General features: G+C 40.1%; 1 non-coding gene across 1 annotated transcript; it reads right to left on the bottom strand.

Annotated features, from left to right (window-relative positions):
- Positions 1–13649: 13649 nt before the first annotated feature.
- Positions 13650–13756, bottom strand: LOC120087465 (small nucleolar RNA R71). The gene has a single exon (XR_005484606.1). It is a non-coding gene; the product is annotated as a small nucleolar RNA R71 (small nucleolar RNA).
- Positions 13757–18202: the final 4446 nt, after the last annotated feature.

Genomic DNA, 18202 nt, shown 5'->3' with positions numbered 1-18202 from the left:
CTTAGCACATATAAATTCGAATCCAGATTTGTTGTACAAATAAAAACATCATCTTCATGAATAAACACTTTATCCATATTAAACGAGATAGTATATTTACATTGCAATAAACAATTTACAGAAATGAGGTTCCTTTTTAGTTCTGGAATAATATATACATCATGTGAAATAAGAAACCTATTCTGTAAAGCTAACTGGACTCCTCCCACTGCCACAGCTGAGACGATGTGCCCAGTGCCTACTTGCATCGTCATTTCACCAGCCTCTAGCCGTCGCCAAGATCTAATCCCCTGAAAAGAAGAATGATAACTTGTAGAAATACAAGTTGTTTATGCCACCTTATCTAGATATTGCGGCTAAAAGTTAGTAAATATGCGCCGATTGTATGAAGATTAGCTTAGAATTACAATAATTATAATGATCGCAATTACACCCACTAACGCCATAAAGATGGAAGACAAGTCGAGTTTTACTTTGTTTTGCAGGAAACCATATCACCGCTTGCGCTCAAGGCTCTCTAAGAAACTGATCAATGCATCTCTATCACATTGCACCAGTCAATTAACAATGAAGAGACGATCACCGCAATGACGGCGCAATGTGACAGTCGATCCAGAGCTAACTTTGAAATGCATGCGGTAATAAAAACAACACCGCATGCGAATTCACGATCAAAAGATGCAATTGGGCAATGCAAAAGCAGAGGATTGAGACACATGTACAACTAACGGTTGTGTAGAATTGACGGTCTGATTGCATAATAGAAGGAATAATATCCCTTCATCTTCGGAATTACCATAACCATCAGTGGGGACCACAAGGCCAGAGTCAAAGACCTGCACCTATAAATACCCCATAGATTTTAGAGAAAAATTATGCTACTTGATATGGGGGCTAAGTGCTACTAAAGTGTTGTGAGAAAAGGCTGAGCTGAGTGCTTAAGTGAAGAAATCCGGGAAGAAGATGAGATAAGGCCGAGAGGAGAATCTCAGATCTAACCTGCTGAATACTCGATCGAAAGCTCTGTGCATAGATCTCTGCTACCGGTGGAGCAAGCCTGAGAGGGAAGCTTTTTCTACCATCAAATCCATCATATCCGGTAAGCAGATCTCCATCAAATCAGTGCCAAGACATTGGCACTTGTTTGTATCTGTTCTATCTTTTTCATCGTTGTATTTCACTTTCTCTTATCTTTTCATTCACATACCATGTATCAAACGCTTAATAGACATATTAAATGTTTCGATAGCTTTCATATACCATTCTCTGTCTATTTTCGTTCCTCGATTAATCATTTTCTCCATGATGTCTTTTCAATCCCCTGATAGTTAATATGAATCAAACAAGTACTTAATTTGTGTTAAAGGTATAAAATGCATTTAGCTAAGGCATGCTAGATGACATCTTCACCTGTGAAAGCAAAAGTGAAGATGTCATCTGATCTTTCGAGAGAGGGTTAGAAGAATGCATTAACTAAAGCGAGCAGTACTTCCAGACATGGAAGCAACCTTGCGTTCATTACGTTATGTGAGAGCGTGGCCGATCACTGAAAGGTGTACGCCAAGAGAAGAGTAGAACAGTATTTCTAGCTTCAACGCAATTGAGAACTTGCGCTGTTTATATTATTTATCTTTCTCTTTCTATTCTGTTCATAAGACTTGTCACCGCATTCCACGTCTTTGCATAACTTTCACAGCCAGCCTTGACCCCAGCATTTTGTAATATGAAATTTGTATCTTGTATCATCTAGCTTAGGTTTATTGTATTTTCTTTTATTATCGTTTCTTTACTGCTTTACTTTATTTTATCGCAATTTATATACCTGTACAAACACATTTTTAAAGATTGAAACCTTGGTCGCATATATCATGAACATATCACAATAACCTAAAATAGTCCCTGAGTTCGACCTTGGATCACACCGAGAAACTTGCGGTGGAATTACACTTGGTTCCATCGTAAGGAAATTTGTGACAATGCATGGTATACTATGTGAACATCCATAATTAACGCATATCTAGCAGTAGTGTCGCATCATTTCGAGCATAGAACATCATCAATAATACCTATCAGCGAAAAGTCAACAAGTTTATGGTGCCATTGCCGGGGACTGGTTAACGATTTATTGTTTGAGTGTGTTTTTGGTATTTTGCAGGACAGATCTCATTATACTGGCTGTTCAACGTGGAGAGCAGCCGGACCGTTTATGAGTCCTGGTGCTGAACTGGAATTTGAAGCTGACCCTAAGATCGAGCGTACTTTCTGCGCAAGGGCACGTCAGAACCGAATTAGGCGAAAGAAGGCAACCAGCATGGCGAACAACAATGATAATGCGGTACCGGTTGCAAACCAAGGGGATGTTTGACCGGCTCAGGATTCTGTCTTCCTGGCAGTTGATCGCAACATCCCAATGCGTAATTATGCGGCACCCAATTTATATGATTTTTCGCCTGGAATCTCAAGGCTGACTGTGGAAGAGAATGCGCGTTTCGAGATTAAGCTGTTCATGCTGCAGATGATTCAAAATGTCGGGCAGTTTAGGGGTCTGCAAGGTGAAGACCCACACGCCCATCTGACCAGCTTTGTCGAGATGTGCGGCAATTTTTCCCTACCTTGCGTGACCCCGGAGAATATAAGACTGTATATGTTCCTTTACACCTTAAGGGACGAGGCTAAGAGGTGGGCTTACTCACTTGAGCCAAATGAAATTACTTCATGGGATCAACTGGTAGAGTGGTTCATGAAGAAGTTCTTCCCACCTGCCGTCAACGCAAGGCGATGAAAGGATGTGTTGAACTTCGAACAGATGGAGAATGAGACCCTAAGCATCGCTTGGGTGCGATTTAGGAGACTGGTGAAAAACTGCCCGCATATCGAGATCCCCAATTGCGTCTGGATGGAAACGTTTTATCATGGCCTAAACAGAGCAACGCAGGCTGTTGCTGATGCCTCTGCGGTAGGAGGTTTTATGGATAAGACATACACAGAGGCTAAAGTCATCCTCGACCACATCTCGCGGAATATGGATGACTGGGTCGACGATGGATATGAAGGTCGAGGCATCGAGAGAAGGAAAAGTGAAACAGCCATTCTCCCTGCGGAAACAATGACCACGTTGGCCGCGCAAATGGCCATGGTGACCTCGATCCTCCAGTCAATGGCAATCAACCAAGGAGCCATTGCTCCACAATCATAGTGGGTTCTCAAGTGGCCGCAATCAGTTGTGTCAATTGTGGAAGGGCTCACGAAGCTGACATGTGCCCATTGAACCTTCAGCAAGTGTGTGCTATCCTAAACAACCCCTTCAGTAACACCTATAATCCAGGCTGGAGGAGCCATCCTAACTTCGGTTGGGGAGGCAATCCCAACCCAAGGGGGCCAGTAGAGGGAATCCACCTTTTCACCATAATCAACGGCAATCAAGACCGCACAACCAGCAACCATCATCATCTAACACCTTGGGAAGCTCGTTAAAGACGCTGCTAAAGCAATATATGGATAAAAACGATGCAGTGATGCAAGTGCAAGCATTTTCAATAAGGAATCTGGAGATCCAAGTGGGCTAGCTGACCTCTGAGCTAAGAAGTCGAACACCGGGAACATTGCCCAGCAATTCAGAAGCCCCGGGATCTACAGGAAAGGAGCAATGTCCTTAAGACATTGAGCAGGCAAGCTTGATCATCTGCGGAGATGTGGATTTCGATCACTCATGATAACGCAATTTTCGGTCCATATCTCAATACTATGTTTAATGCTTTATTGAATTTCCGTCTCTTTGAATTTTGAATTTTGTCTTCAATTCTTCATTTAATTTTGACTTTATGAATTTATTTCCTCATTTATTTCTTTGCCTTTAATTTTTTCTTGTCTTTAATTCCTTGACTTTTTCTGTAATTAATGCGTTGAGCTTTAATGGTGAATGATTGAGTAATAAAGAGAGAATTGCACAAAAGAGAAAAACAATCTTGCATCCCATCGCATATGCGAGTAAAACATTAAATCCTGCTTAGACAAATTATACCACCACAAAGAAAGAGCTTCTCGCGGTAATTTTTGCGTTGGAAAAATTTCGAGCATTCTTGCTGGGGACAAAGATACTCATCCATACTGATCATTTGGCAATAAAGTACTTAATGACAAAGAAGGACGCAAAGCCAAGGTTGATCAAATGGGTTCTCCTCCTTCAAGAATTTGATATAGAAATAATTGACCGGAAGGGGACAGAGAACCAAGTTGCGGATCATTTGTCCAGATTGGAAATCCTGAGGTTGACCGCAATGAGTCTAAGGTGAGTGTAGTGTTCCCGGATGAGCAGTTGTTCCATTTTGAAGAATTGTCCTGGTATGCAGACATGGTCAATTATCTGATTTGCGAGCAATTTCCTGAAGATTACACCTACCACCAACAGAGGAAGCTCAAACATGAATGCAAACATTATTATTGGGATGAGTCGAATTTGTATAAAAGAGGGGCAGACCAGATTTTGCGATTATGTATACCAAATGCTGCTCAACAATGCATAATATCGCAATGTCACAACTCACCATATGGTGGGCATTTTGGAGGACAGCGCACCGCAACTAAAGTTTTATAGAGTGGATTCTTTTGGCCTACATTGTTTAAGGATGCAGTTGACTACGTAATGAAGTGTGATCGGTGCCAATGCACAAGTAACATTTCATGGAAACATGTCATTCCGATGAACACCATCTTGGAGCTTGAATTGTTCAACGTATAGGGGATTGATTTCATGGGACCATTCCCTCCCTCGAATGGTAAACATTATATTTTATTAGCTGTCGATAATGTCTCCAAGTGGGTAGAGGCAGTGGCATGCACCGCAAGTGATGCGACGGTAGTCTCCCAGTTCCTGGAGAAACATATTTTCACTCGTTTTGGCACTCCCCATGCCATCATAAGTGATGAAGGGTCCCACTTTGTCAACCATAATATCAAGGAACTGCTGCGCAAATACTACATTCTCCACAAAGTGGCCACTGCATACCATCCGCAGACGAATGGTCAGGCCGAGGTGTCCAATCGAGAGATTAAGCTGATACTCGAGAAGGTAGTAAGGCCTTCGCAAAGAGATTGGGCAACAAAGCTTGATGATGCATTATGGGCATATCGAACTGCATTTAAAACACCAATAGGTATGTCCCCATATGCGTTGGTATTTGGTAAGGCGTGTCATTTGCCTCTGGACTTGGAATATAAGGCACTGTGGGCGGTAAAGAAGCTGAACTTTGATTTGAAGAAAGCAGGAGAAGCGCGAAAAATGCAACTGGGCGAGCTAGAAGAATGGAGGATTAATGCATATGAAAACATAACAATTTACAAGGAACGCACCAAGCGCTGGCATGACAAACACATATGCGGCAAGAAACTCCAGGTCGGTCAGAGGGTCTCACTATTCAACTCACGTCTGTGGCTCTTCCTGGGAAAACTAAAGTCACGTTGGTCCGGACCATTCATAGTTAGACAAGTATTTCCGCATGGTGTGGTTGAATTATCAAATGGTGATGGAACCAACATATTCAAAGTTAATGAGCAGCGAGTAAAGGTATATCATAGAGAAGGCTGGCATCGCCAAGTCGACTCCGTGGAACTAAAAGAACTTTGAATAAAGAAGGAAGTAGGTGGTCCCTGCGCTATCAGACGTTCGCAATCCATCAGGGACGCAAGTTTGGGAAGCATGGAATCTTCAACTTTTCTCTACTATTCTTAATTTTCATTACACTAGCTTTATCTGTTCTTACATCAAAAGAAAAAAATGTGGGTGGGGAGATTGCGATAACGAATTTTGTTTTGTTTAAAATAATTTTACCCTCTCTCTGTTTTTCTTGCAATGATCGAGGCGCTAGATTGTGGAGATGTTACGCGAAGAAACCACTTATCTTACTCCGTCATCGCAATCCAAAGAAGATAGATCGTCGCAAAGATGGATGCGTCAATACACAATACAGGCGATAACGCAAATTTGAGGGTGTATTCTTCCTTATCTTTATTTCAAATTTTGCGCTATCGCATCGCATGTTAGTTTTAAAAGTTTTTATCACCACATCCTCTTTGATTATCGCAATCATTTGACATAGATAAATTTAGTAAGACATTGCATGTTGTTTCTTTGTCAAGTATGATTTCAATGATGAAAAACATGCTTCTATTTCTTTCATATATACTAGAGTTAACTTAATCTTAAGATAGTCACCTCATAAAATAATTTTAGAAGTTAGGGGTTTGCTAGCTTTCTTTCAAACTCTCTTTATGAAGCTTTCTAAGAACATCGCATGCCTTATCTCAATCTTTTGGCAATGAGGACATTCCCGCATCTTAAATTTGGGGGTGAGGTATTTATTTTCGACCTTGCTATTTTGAAAAAAAAAATTGAGAATAACAGCTCCACTGTCAACGTAATGGGAAACTCTTGTTGATAAGAGTTAAGTTGTGAAAGGCACTTACCCGTAGTTGGATGTCCGCATGACACACGTGGGGGCAAGCCAAAACGAAAGTAAGTCACCAGGATCAACGCATAAATAAATGATCGTAACTCTACTGCTAAGTAGGTATGAGTTTAGTCTGAGAAAGAGCGCATTGCTCGTAGTTGGATGTCCGCATGACACACGTGGGGGCCAGCCAAAACGAAGGCAAGACACTTGGATCAGCGTAAGGTTAGAAAAAAATAATAATGAAAAGAAATATGCAAGGATAAAATCATTTGACACCCCAGTGGAAAATTTTCTTTTTGAAATAAATCATGAGATGTTCCGAAAATTAGTAAAGTCCTTTTGAAGGTTAAGCTTGCAGTCCTTAGGTCTTAGAAATATTTTAAGAAGAGACTTGAATAAGACTTAAGGAAATTTTGGTATATAGGATTTGAACGAAATATCCTTGAGAAATCTAGGAAAAGAACATTGTGGTCGATTTGCTAAAAGAAATATTTAGCTTGTGCTTGAGGACAAACATTATTTAAATTTGGGGGTGTGATAACGGGCAAAAATGCATGTTATCATAGTGCTAATTTCTTAAACAATATTGACTTGTGTTCATAAAACATGATAAATTGCGTCCAAAAAGCTTCAGATTCATAATATTATAGTCGCATGCATTCATCGCATTAGAATAGTTGATTTTTATATTTTTGTGCAGTATATGCGATGACGCAAGGCGAAAATTGCGATCATAGGAAATCATTGGTTAAGCGTAGCATCACCGCAAGGCTTTGCGGTGATCGTGTTCGCAAACATCTGCTCGAGAAGGATTGCCGCAACTTAGTCGGCACAACATGGTGGGCGCAGCTGGGTGAAAGGCTAATTAATCGCGATGGGACATAAAGCTGATAATAGTTGAATCCGAATTAAGTTGACAGCCGCTAACGATAACAAGTACATTCAACTTTTCGGTGACAAATATTCAGCGCATCAGTCAAGGAATTAAAGCCATCCCATCTGTGCAATCATGAGAGAGAAGTCGCCATTCACCCTGGATGTTCTATAAATACCAAGGGCATCCTTCAGAAAAAGGGTTCACCATTCCACCAGTTCGAAAATTCACACGTCGGATCGCTTGTCTTGTTCTTAGTTTTCCTTTCATTTTAAGGTGGAGCAAGAGAAGAGTGGTGACGCTGGAGATCACTCAGGGCAACTCGAGAGAGAACCTTGAGGCATAGAAGCAGAGAGCAGGCCGACTCTCGCGAGAGTGAGATTATCTTTTAAACACGAGTAGAAAAACAGTGTAAAAGCCTGGCCAGCAAGAGTTTTCTACCAGGCTCTTTATTCTATTCTTACATTGTTGTTTTGCACTTCATCTCTACATTTATACAATGGAAGTTTTTATTCTACATCTTTTCACTCTCCTAGTAAGCATGAGTAGCTAAACTAGTTGAATGGGTTGAGAAGAACTAAGCTAACATGACCTAGGAGTTCATTGCTTGCGATTATCTTGTGTTATGCTGTGCCAAATACCCTTTAGAGCTACTCGAGAGAGATTCTGAAGAAAGAACCTAAGCCTCGAGAGAGCTAGGTTAGAATATAAACTCGAGAGAGCAAGATTAGAACTGCATAAACAAAAGATAGGGACGTAGAGATAAGCTCTGTTTGCCAACCTGCATCACATGCATCCTAGAGATAGGAATGATATTATATGGTCACCTTATTTGTGTGTGTGTTATTCTGTCATCGTATAGATGAGAATAGAGGCTTATGTGTAGGTCCTATAGACTTATCGCATATATCGCATGCGTTCTTTCATTAGAAGCCGTGCATTTGCATCGAGAGATGGTTTACTATAGTATGCATGTTGCATGATCGCAAAGCATGAACGCATCCTAGGAAGTGTTAGCCGAAACCCTTCTTAACCCGTTCACCGCATACTCATCGTATCTTCCATTTACCAACTCTTTTCAAACTCCGCCGTATTTGTTTATTTTTCATTAACGCAATCAACAACAAACCAACAACTATTTATTTATTTGGTTACCGCAAAGTTTTCCTAAAAATTACCAACGCAACCTGTTTTCACAAGTTCCTGATATCGACCCTGGACTCAGTGGAGTTTACACTTGGATTCCGCTGAGGAAATTTGAGTGCTCAACATAATCTCATCATCATATATCATCCATAATCCACATCATAAAATGAAGCATCAACACCCAAAGGTGCCACGAAGCCAAGGGTAGATCTCACGGTGTAGACTATTTATGAGAAACATGAAAGGTTTAAGTGAAGCATCTTATGCCCCAAGTACCTCCCACTGAGTGTTCTACCTAGGGTTCATTAACCTAGACAATCCGGCTACTGATTTTAGTTTAAGTCATCTTTTTAAACTCTGCTCATAAACAACATTTGTCTATGAAATATGAACAAGTTCAAGTAATCACATTTAAACACTTTAATGGACTGTTCTTAACTTGCATGCATGCATCAAATCTATCTAATTTACCTTTCCAGGTAAGTTCCCAGGTAGGGTGTTATGTTTCCGTCAACTTAAATACCCCAGCCTAGATAGAACCCGCCTTAGACAAAAGGTCCCTTATTGATATATTTGCTACACTTTAACCTTTGATTAGCCAATTTAATCCTATTAAACTGATTAAAAGATTAAAGCCTTAGGGTTGCTAATCGTATTAGAACCGTGATCTTAGGTCTATGTGATCCAAGTTTTAAACACTTTAAAACCATGAATTAAACCTAAGTGAGCATGCATGTCTTTCTTATTTCTTTTAGTTCTAATTTCTCTTTAACTTTTAAAAAGAAACAACTAAAACCATTGCACACAACGAGGCATTTATAACATTTATAAAATAACCTATGTGTCATGCTTCATGCAATGTCCGGTCATTACTATACATAATTTTTATATAACGCGTAACAACTAAGAAAACATGTTATCATTCACCTTTATACTATAACAATTATAATATAAAGATGATGCATGTCAATGCGTTTTATGCATGCATAAATATAACTCTTATATTATATAATACATGAGCATGCTCTTACATAATTAAATCATGCTTCTCTAAATTATAACAATTACAATAAAGAGATGATGCATGACCATTGCATAAACTAAGGTCGGGTTTACTATATGTGCATACCATATGACATATAAAAAACATACATCACATGTAATAAATAAAGGATTAATGAACCAGGATGAGCCTTTACAAAAACTAGAATGAAATAACCCTATCTATTATATTTTTCATCGAGCAAATCCGGTTTAAAGACGAACCGGGTCTTGAACCACCAGGAGGTCTCCATCGTGTAGTAAACGCCGTAGGTAGACGATTGTTTAATGCGCAGTAGACGATTTAAGCATAATTAAACGATCGCATAGACGACGACGAGGATGCAAAGCCTAATCATCTATGGATCGCTTAGCGTGACGACAGATAAACGATTTACCTTGCATTACTAAGCGATCGTTTAATCAGTTACTAAGTGATGAAGCTTGCTGACCTAAACGATCGTCTAGTGCGCGCATGTTAAATGATCCGCGAGCATCTCATCATCTACACGACCCGATACTCTGTGATCGCGTACCCAATCATCAACCCCATACGATCAACTCTTGATCGCATACCCCATCGTCTAACCGATGTGTTCAACAGCGATCGCGTGCTTCATCGTCTTTACGATGCGATCAATAATGATCGCGTACCACATCTTCTGCATGATGCGATGAACCCTAGATTGCCTCCTTCCTCGAAAAACCGCAACTCTTGCACCGATCTTCTTCTTCGAACGACTCAAAACTTCAAACAAATTTTGAATACAGACTTGATAAAGATTATTAATGCCTAAAAACGTAGGGGCCTTTACAAACAATCGCAAAAGTAAAAGAATTTAAATCAAACCGAGGATACCATCCACAAAAAACATCCATTAATCCCGCACATCCACAGCAAATTTAACCATTAAACAGTGTAGAAATTCACCTACCAGGAACGTAAATGTCATTTTGTTTCAACATATGAAATCGGAGTATCAGAACCTGGCTCTGATACCAATTGAAGGATCTCTTACCGAAGAGTTCCATGAGCGCATTCGGATCGCTCCAATTTCACAGTGATTGAAATACAACAATATACATTCAAACGCATAATTATGCAAACAAAACATAATTAACGGCATGTTTTGAACAAGAAATAAAAGAGGGAGAGAGTTGCCATACCAGTTGAAGACGTTCTTCAAACTTCGAAACTCAATACAACGAAAACCTCTACCCGATCAACCAACGCCCGAACAACCACGAACTCACGAACGCAATGGGGACGACACCACCAGAAAAGAGCCTTGGGTATTCTCAACGTGAAAACCCAAAGCGTGGTCTTTGGTGAATTTGGTAGAGGAAGGAGGAAGCACAGATCATGTAGGCGATAAGCAAGTGGGAGGGAAAAAGGTGCTATCGCATAGCACGATGCTTATCGTTTAGGAGAAACTACACGATCATGTAGGTTTTACTGAACGATTGTTTAGCAAACTCGACACACACTACGATCGTTTAGGGAAGCTATCCGATCGGGTAGGAACAATGTGCGATCGTTTAGGCGCAAGGTAGACGATCGTTTAGACGCAGAGTGACTATCGTATAGGCTTTCGATTCTTTTAAGCGATCGTTTACGATTTCACCAACGTGCGCGTCTATCTTTTTTTCGAACGATTTTGACGAACCATTCAAAAATGAAAACAATTTTCATTTTAATTCATCAGTTAAAATAACCGACGCTGCCTACTAACGCACGTCCGAACGTGAAAAATTTGCTTAATTATCATATAATTAACCAATTAATTAATAATAAATGTAATCATATTATATTTTTATCCTATAGTTTGATATCACATATCTACTATAGTATTTTCTCCTCTACTTGATATAAATCATATTTATATCTTATTTCTTACAAAATAATGTATTTCATACATTCAACCAATTATATCATATATAATCGAACTTCCTCTTGTCAATTTGAACATTTCAAATTAACCCAAACACTGGTTCTCAACTTTATCCAAGCTACCTGATAACTGGTAGAAATACAAGTTATTACATTTCAAATTAGTAAAACAACGAGAGAAAGCGATGGTGAAATAGGCAATATCATGTCTGAAAGCGCCAAACTAAAAGGAATTGTGATCGTGAGTGCTCATCGAATAAAAGCAGTTAATTTGCCTATTCTGTGCAGGTACAATGCGATGGCGCATAGGAAATTGCGATCCAAAGGCACAATGCGACAGCGCGCTTGAAGTTGCGATCGTAAGTCATGCGATCGTGAGAAGTTTCTCAAAAAATTATCGCATAAAGACCTTGCATCAAGGCGACAACATAATAAATCATGATGGGACATAAACGATCGATTTCGAATTTAGTTGACAAGTCATTAAAAGCTATACTGTTGCAAGTACATTGAACTTTCGATGACCTTTAAACGGCGCAACAGAGTAGGAAATTAATGCCGCCTATCATTGCAATCATTGGTAAAAAAAGCGGCTTCACCTTGAAATATATAAATACCCAATGCTATCAGAGAGAAAAGGTTGGATATACACACAGACCTATATACACAGAGACGAAGAAAGAACAAAGGAGGCGAGGTGAAGCCGAGAGAAATCATTCTCGGACAGATCGAGAGACTGCCGAAAAACAATACAAAGGAGAGAAGGTCAGCCCTTGCGAGAGCAAGAATCCACAACTAGAGCAGAGTTGAAGTGATAAAGAGCAGTGTAAAAGGCCACGGGAAGCAAGACATTGCTTACCTGGCTTGTTATTTCTCAAATCCATTTGTTATTTAACACTCAATACTTTATTTGCAGAAAATAGAAACTTCATTTCGATTTATGTTCAATCTCTCCACACCATGCATGAGTAGCTAAATTTCTGAATGGGTTGAGAGTACTTAGCTAGCATGACTTATGCTATGCATTTTATACGATCATCTTGTCTTATGTATGCATCATTCATCATTTGGACGTACTTGAGAGAGTAGTCTAAAGATAGTATCTAGGCTTGAGAGAGTCGGATTAGACCGCATAAGCAAGAGTAGAAACTTAGAAATAAGTTCTATCTATTATTTCCCATACACATCGCATGCGTTCTAGAAATATGAAATGTGGCATTTTTCATTGAGAAATGTAGCACTAATATTTGTGTATAACATGTTCGCATAACTTGTACACAAGCTTAAGAAACGTTAGGTAAATCCCTTCTCAACCCCTTCAACGCATACTTGTTATAACTCTACGCTTGCATCACTCCGCGTTCAACTCCATTGCATAGGAAAGTCCAAAACACCATCTATTTCTTTTTCATCACCGCAATAGAATCATAGAGTCTGTCGCATATCTATCAGTAGTCCCTGTGTTCGACCCTGGACTTACCAGGAACCTAAGAAGGCTTATACTTGGGCTTTGTTAGGAAAACTTGTTTGATCATCGCATACACACCATCGCATGATAAATCAACGCATCAAGTTTTTGGCGCCATTGCCAGGGACTACGGTGTAGATTGCGCTAACATCAAACCTCTTTGATCTTTGCAGCTTTCAACCTTTGTGCATTGCCATTCCTTTGGTAAAGGAAGAAGCAAGAGTCGCATGAGCGAAGGACACACTCCTGAGCCCAACAACGACCCAGAGATCGAAAGAACATTTTGTAGAAGACAAAAAAACAAATGTAGACGACAAGGAAGAGTTCACAGAATGGCTGAACAACCTGAAGAATGAGCAACAAACGAAAACAACATAATGGCAAATCCTATCCTACTGGCAAATGATCACAATAGACCCATCCGGGACTATGCGTCACCAAATCTGTATGATTTCTCTCCAGGAATCATGAGACCAACATTAGATGGAACAAGGTTCGAGATGAAACCAGTAATGTTACAAATGATATAAACAGCAGGACAGTTCGGAGGACGGCGTGGTGAAGATCTGCATGCCCATCTACGAAGCTTCATTGAAATTTATAACACTTTTGTGTTCCCTAATATTTTCGAAGAAGAGGTTCAACTTACTTTATTTCCATTTTTCACTATGTGATAAAGCAAGAAAATGGGCATACTCTCTTGAACCAGGAGAGATAACTTCATGGGAACAAGTTGTGGAGAAGTTTATGAAGAAGTATTTCCCTCCCACAGAGAATGTCAGAAGAAGGAAATTGATCACCAATTTTGAACAAGAAGAAGATGAATCGCTCAGTGACGCATGGGCGAGATTCAAGAGACTTGTACGCGACTGCCCACACAATGGATTGCCGGATTGTCTCTAAATGGAGATTTTCTATCATGGACTCAATTTGCATTGCAGACAACCACCAATGCGGCAATAGCAGGAGGTCTGCTAGACAAGACATATGATGAGGCAAAGAACATTTTTGATCGCATCTCGAAAAACCACGAAGATTGGCAAGAAAACGATCAATGAGTAAAACTCAGAGAAGGTAATGCAAGTAATGGTGCCATCGCATCATTGCAAAATCAGATGAATGCGATGATAAATTTGTTGCAAGGCATCGCAATTAACAATTTCGGAACTTGAAGTGAGCAAGTCAATGCGATAGACGAAACAAGCACCAGCTGCGTTGCATGTTAAGAACTACATTCTGTTGAGGAGTGTCCACGAAATCCCTAATCAATCTACTTTGTCAAAAACAATCCTTTTTCAAACATCTACAACCTGGGGTGGCAAAATCACCCTAATTTCGCTTGGAAGAACAACCAACAACAAGGCAGTCAGCTTATGGCGCAGAGAGAAGGACCACCGGGATTTTTCCAACGAACTAACGAACAACAGAAATAGCAACAACAAGCTAGCAGCTCTCAAACACCACCATCATCATCCCTGGAGAACTTGTTAAAGTAATACATCGAAAATAATGAAACAGTCCTTCAGAACCAAGCCACATCCATATGCAATTTGGAAATTTAAATAGGACAAATTACGGGAGAGCTGAAGAACAGACCTGAAGGGACATTGTCTAGCTCAACTGAACTTCCACGCAATCTAGGGAATACAAGGAAAGAACATTGCCAAGCAGTCACACTGAGAAGTGGAAAGGCGATGGTAGAAGTCAGGAAGAAGCCTAGCAAGACTGATTCAAAGGAGCAACCTGCGATTGAATCGAAGAAACCATTGTTGCAAACTGAGTCAAAGGAGCCCGAGACTATGGAACCTGAAGATGCGATCACCTCTAAGCCTCCAGACCATGGGACAATGAAAGTACAGCTACTCCATTCCCTCAAAGACTGAAAAAGAAGCAAAACGATGAAGGTCAGTATCATTGCTTCCTGGAAATATTGAAACAACTACACATCAATATTCCATTTATAGAAGCAATAGAGCAAATGCCAGTGTATGCCAAGTTTTTGAAGGATATTGTTTCGAAGAAGAGAAGCACAGGAAAATTCACCACGGTGCCATTAACACAAGAATCAAATACTATAATCCCACTAAAGATGCGCGACCCAGGCAACTTTACAATACCCCGCTCAAAAGCGATCTTGGGGCAAGCATAAACTTAATGCCCCTTTCAATCTTCAAACAATTGAATGTAGGTTAGCTGACACCCACAACGGTGACTCTCCAACTTGCAGATAGGTCCCTAGTACACCCTGAAGAAAAATTAAAGGATGTTTTGGTAACAATCGTCAAATTCATTCTACCTGTAGACTTCATTATTCTAGATCATGAGGCGGGTAAAGATGTGCCAATCATATTGGGACGACCATTCTTGTCTACTGGTCGTGCTCAAATAGATGTGCATAAGGGAGAAATCACAATGAGCATCAATGGAAAAAAGCTCAGGTTTAATATTATCAAGGCAATAAAGATCCCAAAAGAAGAAGGCTTATCAGATTCCGATGATGAACACACTTGCGTTGAACATTGAGAGTCCGAGGAAGAAAATGAAGAAAGAGAGGATGCGGTAACATCTTTAGAAACCTGCCATGCAATAATAGAAATAGTAAATAATGAAGAAATGTTGAATTTGGATGAAGAAAGAAAAACACAGAAACCCTCCTTAGAATAACCACCTACACTAGAGCTAAAAACTCTACCAAATCACTTGAAGTACGTTTTCCTTGGCCAGAATGAAACCTTGGCAGTAATCATGTCCTCTACGTTACCCAAAAGAAAAAGAAACTGCGCTGCTCAGTATTCTGAAGAAATATATCAGAGCAATCGGATGGACGCTCGCATACATCAGAGGTATTAGCCCGACGTACTACATACATAGAATTCAGCTTAAAGAAAACCAGAAAGGCTCGATTGAACAGTAACGCATGCTGAATCCTGCGATGAAAGAAGTTGTTAAAAAAGAAATCATTAAGTGGTTAGACGCTGGCATTATATACCCTATCGCCGACAGTACGTGGGTTAGCCCCGTACAATGCATTCTTAAGAAGGGTGGGATGATAGTAGTCCCTAACGCAAACAACGAGTTGATCCCCATGATTGGGGGCGGAAAACGAATCGACATCTCGATGTGAGACAACCTTTTCAATTTGAGTTGGGAAAGAATGGCGAAGTCCATCCGAACAGTCCAATGAAGAATAAGAGGAGAACAAAGCGCCAATGGCGTGCGAAGCGCATGCGGAACGGACACAGATAAAAAAAAAAGTGTGGAGAAGAAGTAGTCGAGCTTATTCCCTTCGCTTCCTGGGCCCAAAGCAGTGCAGTCTTTCCTGGCCAAATCAAGGATTTGGGGCTTCACGCATCTTAAGAAATCCATTTTTTTAGTAAGATATATGAATAGAAAGGATGAATCTATTGAGACGATTTTGATTTTGATATCTAAAAAAGAATCGATTTCATTCAACGTTTGATTCAAAGAACTGCACTAAGCCCCCCCGCTCATGAAACAGCTCCGCTGCAATGGGGGACTGTCACAGGTTGGCGGATCTGTATGGACTACAGGAAACTCAACACGGTGACAAAGAAAGATCATTTCCCTTTACCTTTCATTGATTAAATGTTTGACCGACTAGCAGGGAATGGCTATTTCTTTTTCCTTAATGGGTATGCAGGCTATAACCAGATTATGATCGCACCAGAGGATCAAGAAAAGACCACGTTCACCTATCCATATGGAACGTTCGCCTTTCGACACATGCCTTTCGAACTATGCAATGTTCCCAGAACGTTTCAAAGGTGTATGATGGCAATCTTCTCCGAGTACCTTGAAGACTCAGTTGAAATCTTTATGGTTGATTTCTCAGTCTATGGGCAGACATATGAAATCTAGCTGAAAAACTTGGAGAGAATATTAAAAAGATGTGAAGAGACTAATCTGGTACTGAACTGGGAAAAGTGTCATTTCATGGTTAAAGAAGAAATTGTGCTTGGGCATAAGGTTTCAAAGAATGGGCTAAAGGTGAATAAAGCAAAAATTGAAGCTATAGAAAAACTTCCACCTCCAGCAAATGTGAAAGCTTTAAGGAGTTTCTTAGGACACGCAGGGTTCTATAGAAGATTTGTGAAGGACTTCTTCAAAATAGATCGACATCTGAATGTGTTGTTGGAGGTTGATAGACCTTTTGACTTTGATCCACACTGCCTCACTACATTCAAAGCACTAAAGGACGCATTGACTATAATGCCATTTCTAATCGAACCCGATTGGACAAGGCCATTCGAGCTGATGTGTGATGCCAGCGGATATGCGATGGGGGCAGTCTTAGCATAAAAAGTAAAGACAATGTTGCACCTCATCGCATGTGCGAGCAGAACATTGAACTCCATGCAAGCGAACACCGAGAAGGAGCTTCTAGCGGTAATCTTTGCGATTGAAAAATTCAGACCTTACTTGTTAGGATCAAAAGTTGTAGTCCATATCGATCACTCGGCAATGAGATATTTAATGACTAAAAAAGATGCAAAGTCGAGACTAATTCGATGGGTTCTCCTACTCTAAGAATTTAATATGGAGATAATCAATCGCAAGGTTACAGAGAACCAGGTCGTTGACCATTTATCGAGGTTAGAGAACCTAGAAGTGGATTGCATCCAGTCGGAGGTGAACGTATCATTCCCGGACGAGCAGTTGTTTAAAATTGAAGAACTACCCTAGTATGCCGATATTGTTAACTTCTTGGTTTGCAAACAATTTTTGGAAAATTACACATCCCATAAAAAAAAGCGGCTCATTCATGAATGCAAATTCTACTACTGGGATGAGCCAAAACTTTACAAAAGAGGACCGAACTAGATATTGAGACTATGTGTTCCAGAGACTGCTTTTTAGCGCATACTTTTTCAATGTCATGAATCACCCTATGGAGGGCATTTCAGGGGACAGCGCATAGCGGAAAATTTTTTACAAAGCGGGTATTACTGGCTAACTCCATTTAAGGACGCACGAGAATATTCTATGAAATGCAATAAGTGCCAACGTACTGGAAACATTTTAGAGAAAAATGCGATGCCAATGAACATCATATTGGAAGTGGAACTATTCGACATCTGGGGTATAGATTTCATGGAACCATTTCCATCGTCAAATGGTGATAAATACATTTTGTTGGCTATCGACTATTTTCCAAATGGATTGAAGTGGTTTCATGCGTTGCAAACGATGCAGCAATAGTGTCCAAGTTCTTACAGAGAAACACCTTCACTCGTTTTGGCACTCCACGTGCCATAATAAGTGATGAAGGGACCTACTTTGTGAATTGTATCATTAACAAACTGCTGATCAAA

The sequence above is a fragment of the Benincasa hispida genome, chromosome 9 (genome assembly GCF_027475165.1).
Source record: "Benincasa hispida cultivar pf3 chromosome 9, pf3_genome.v1.1, whole genome shotgun sequence".
Classification (NCBI taxonomy): domain Eukaryota; kingdom Viridiplantae; phylum Streptophyta; class Magnoliopsida; order Cucurbitales; family Cucurbitaceae; genus Benincasa; species Benincasa hispida.
Note: the sequence above shows the minus strand (reverse complement) of the source record. Positions and strands in the feature narration are given on the sequence as shown.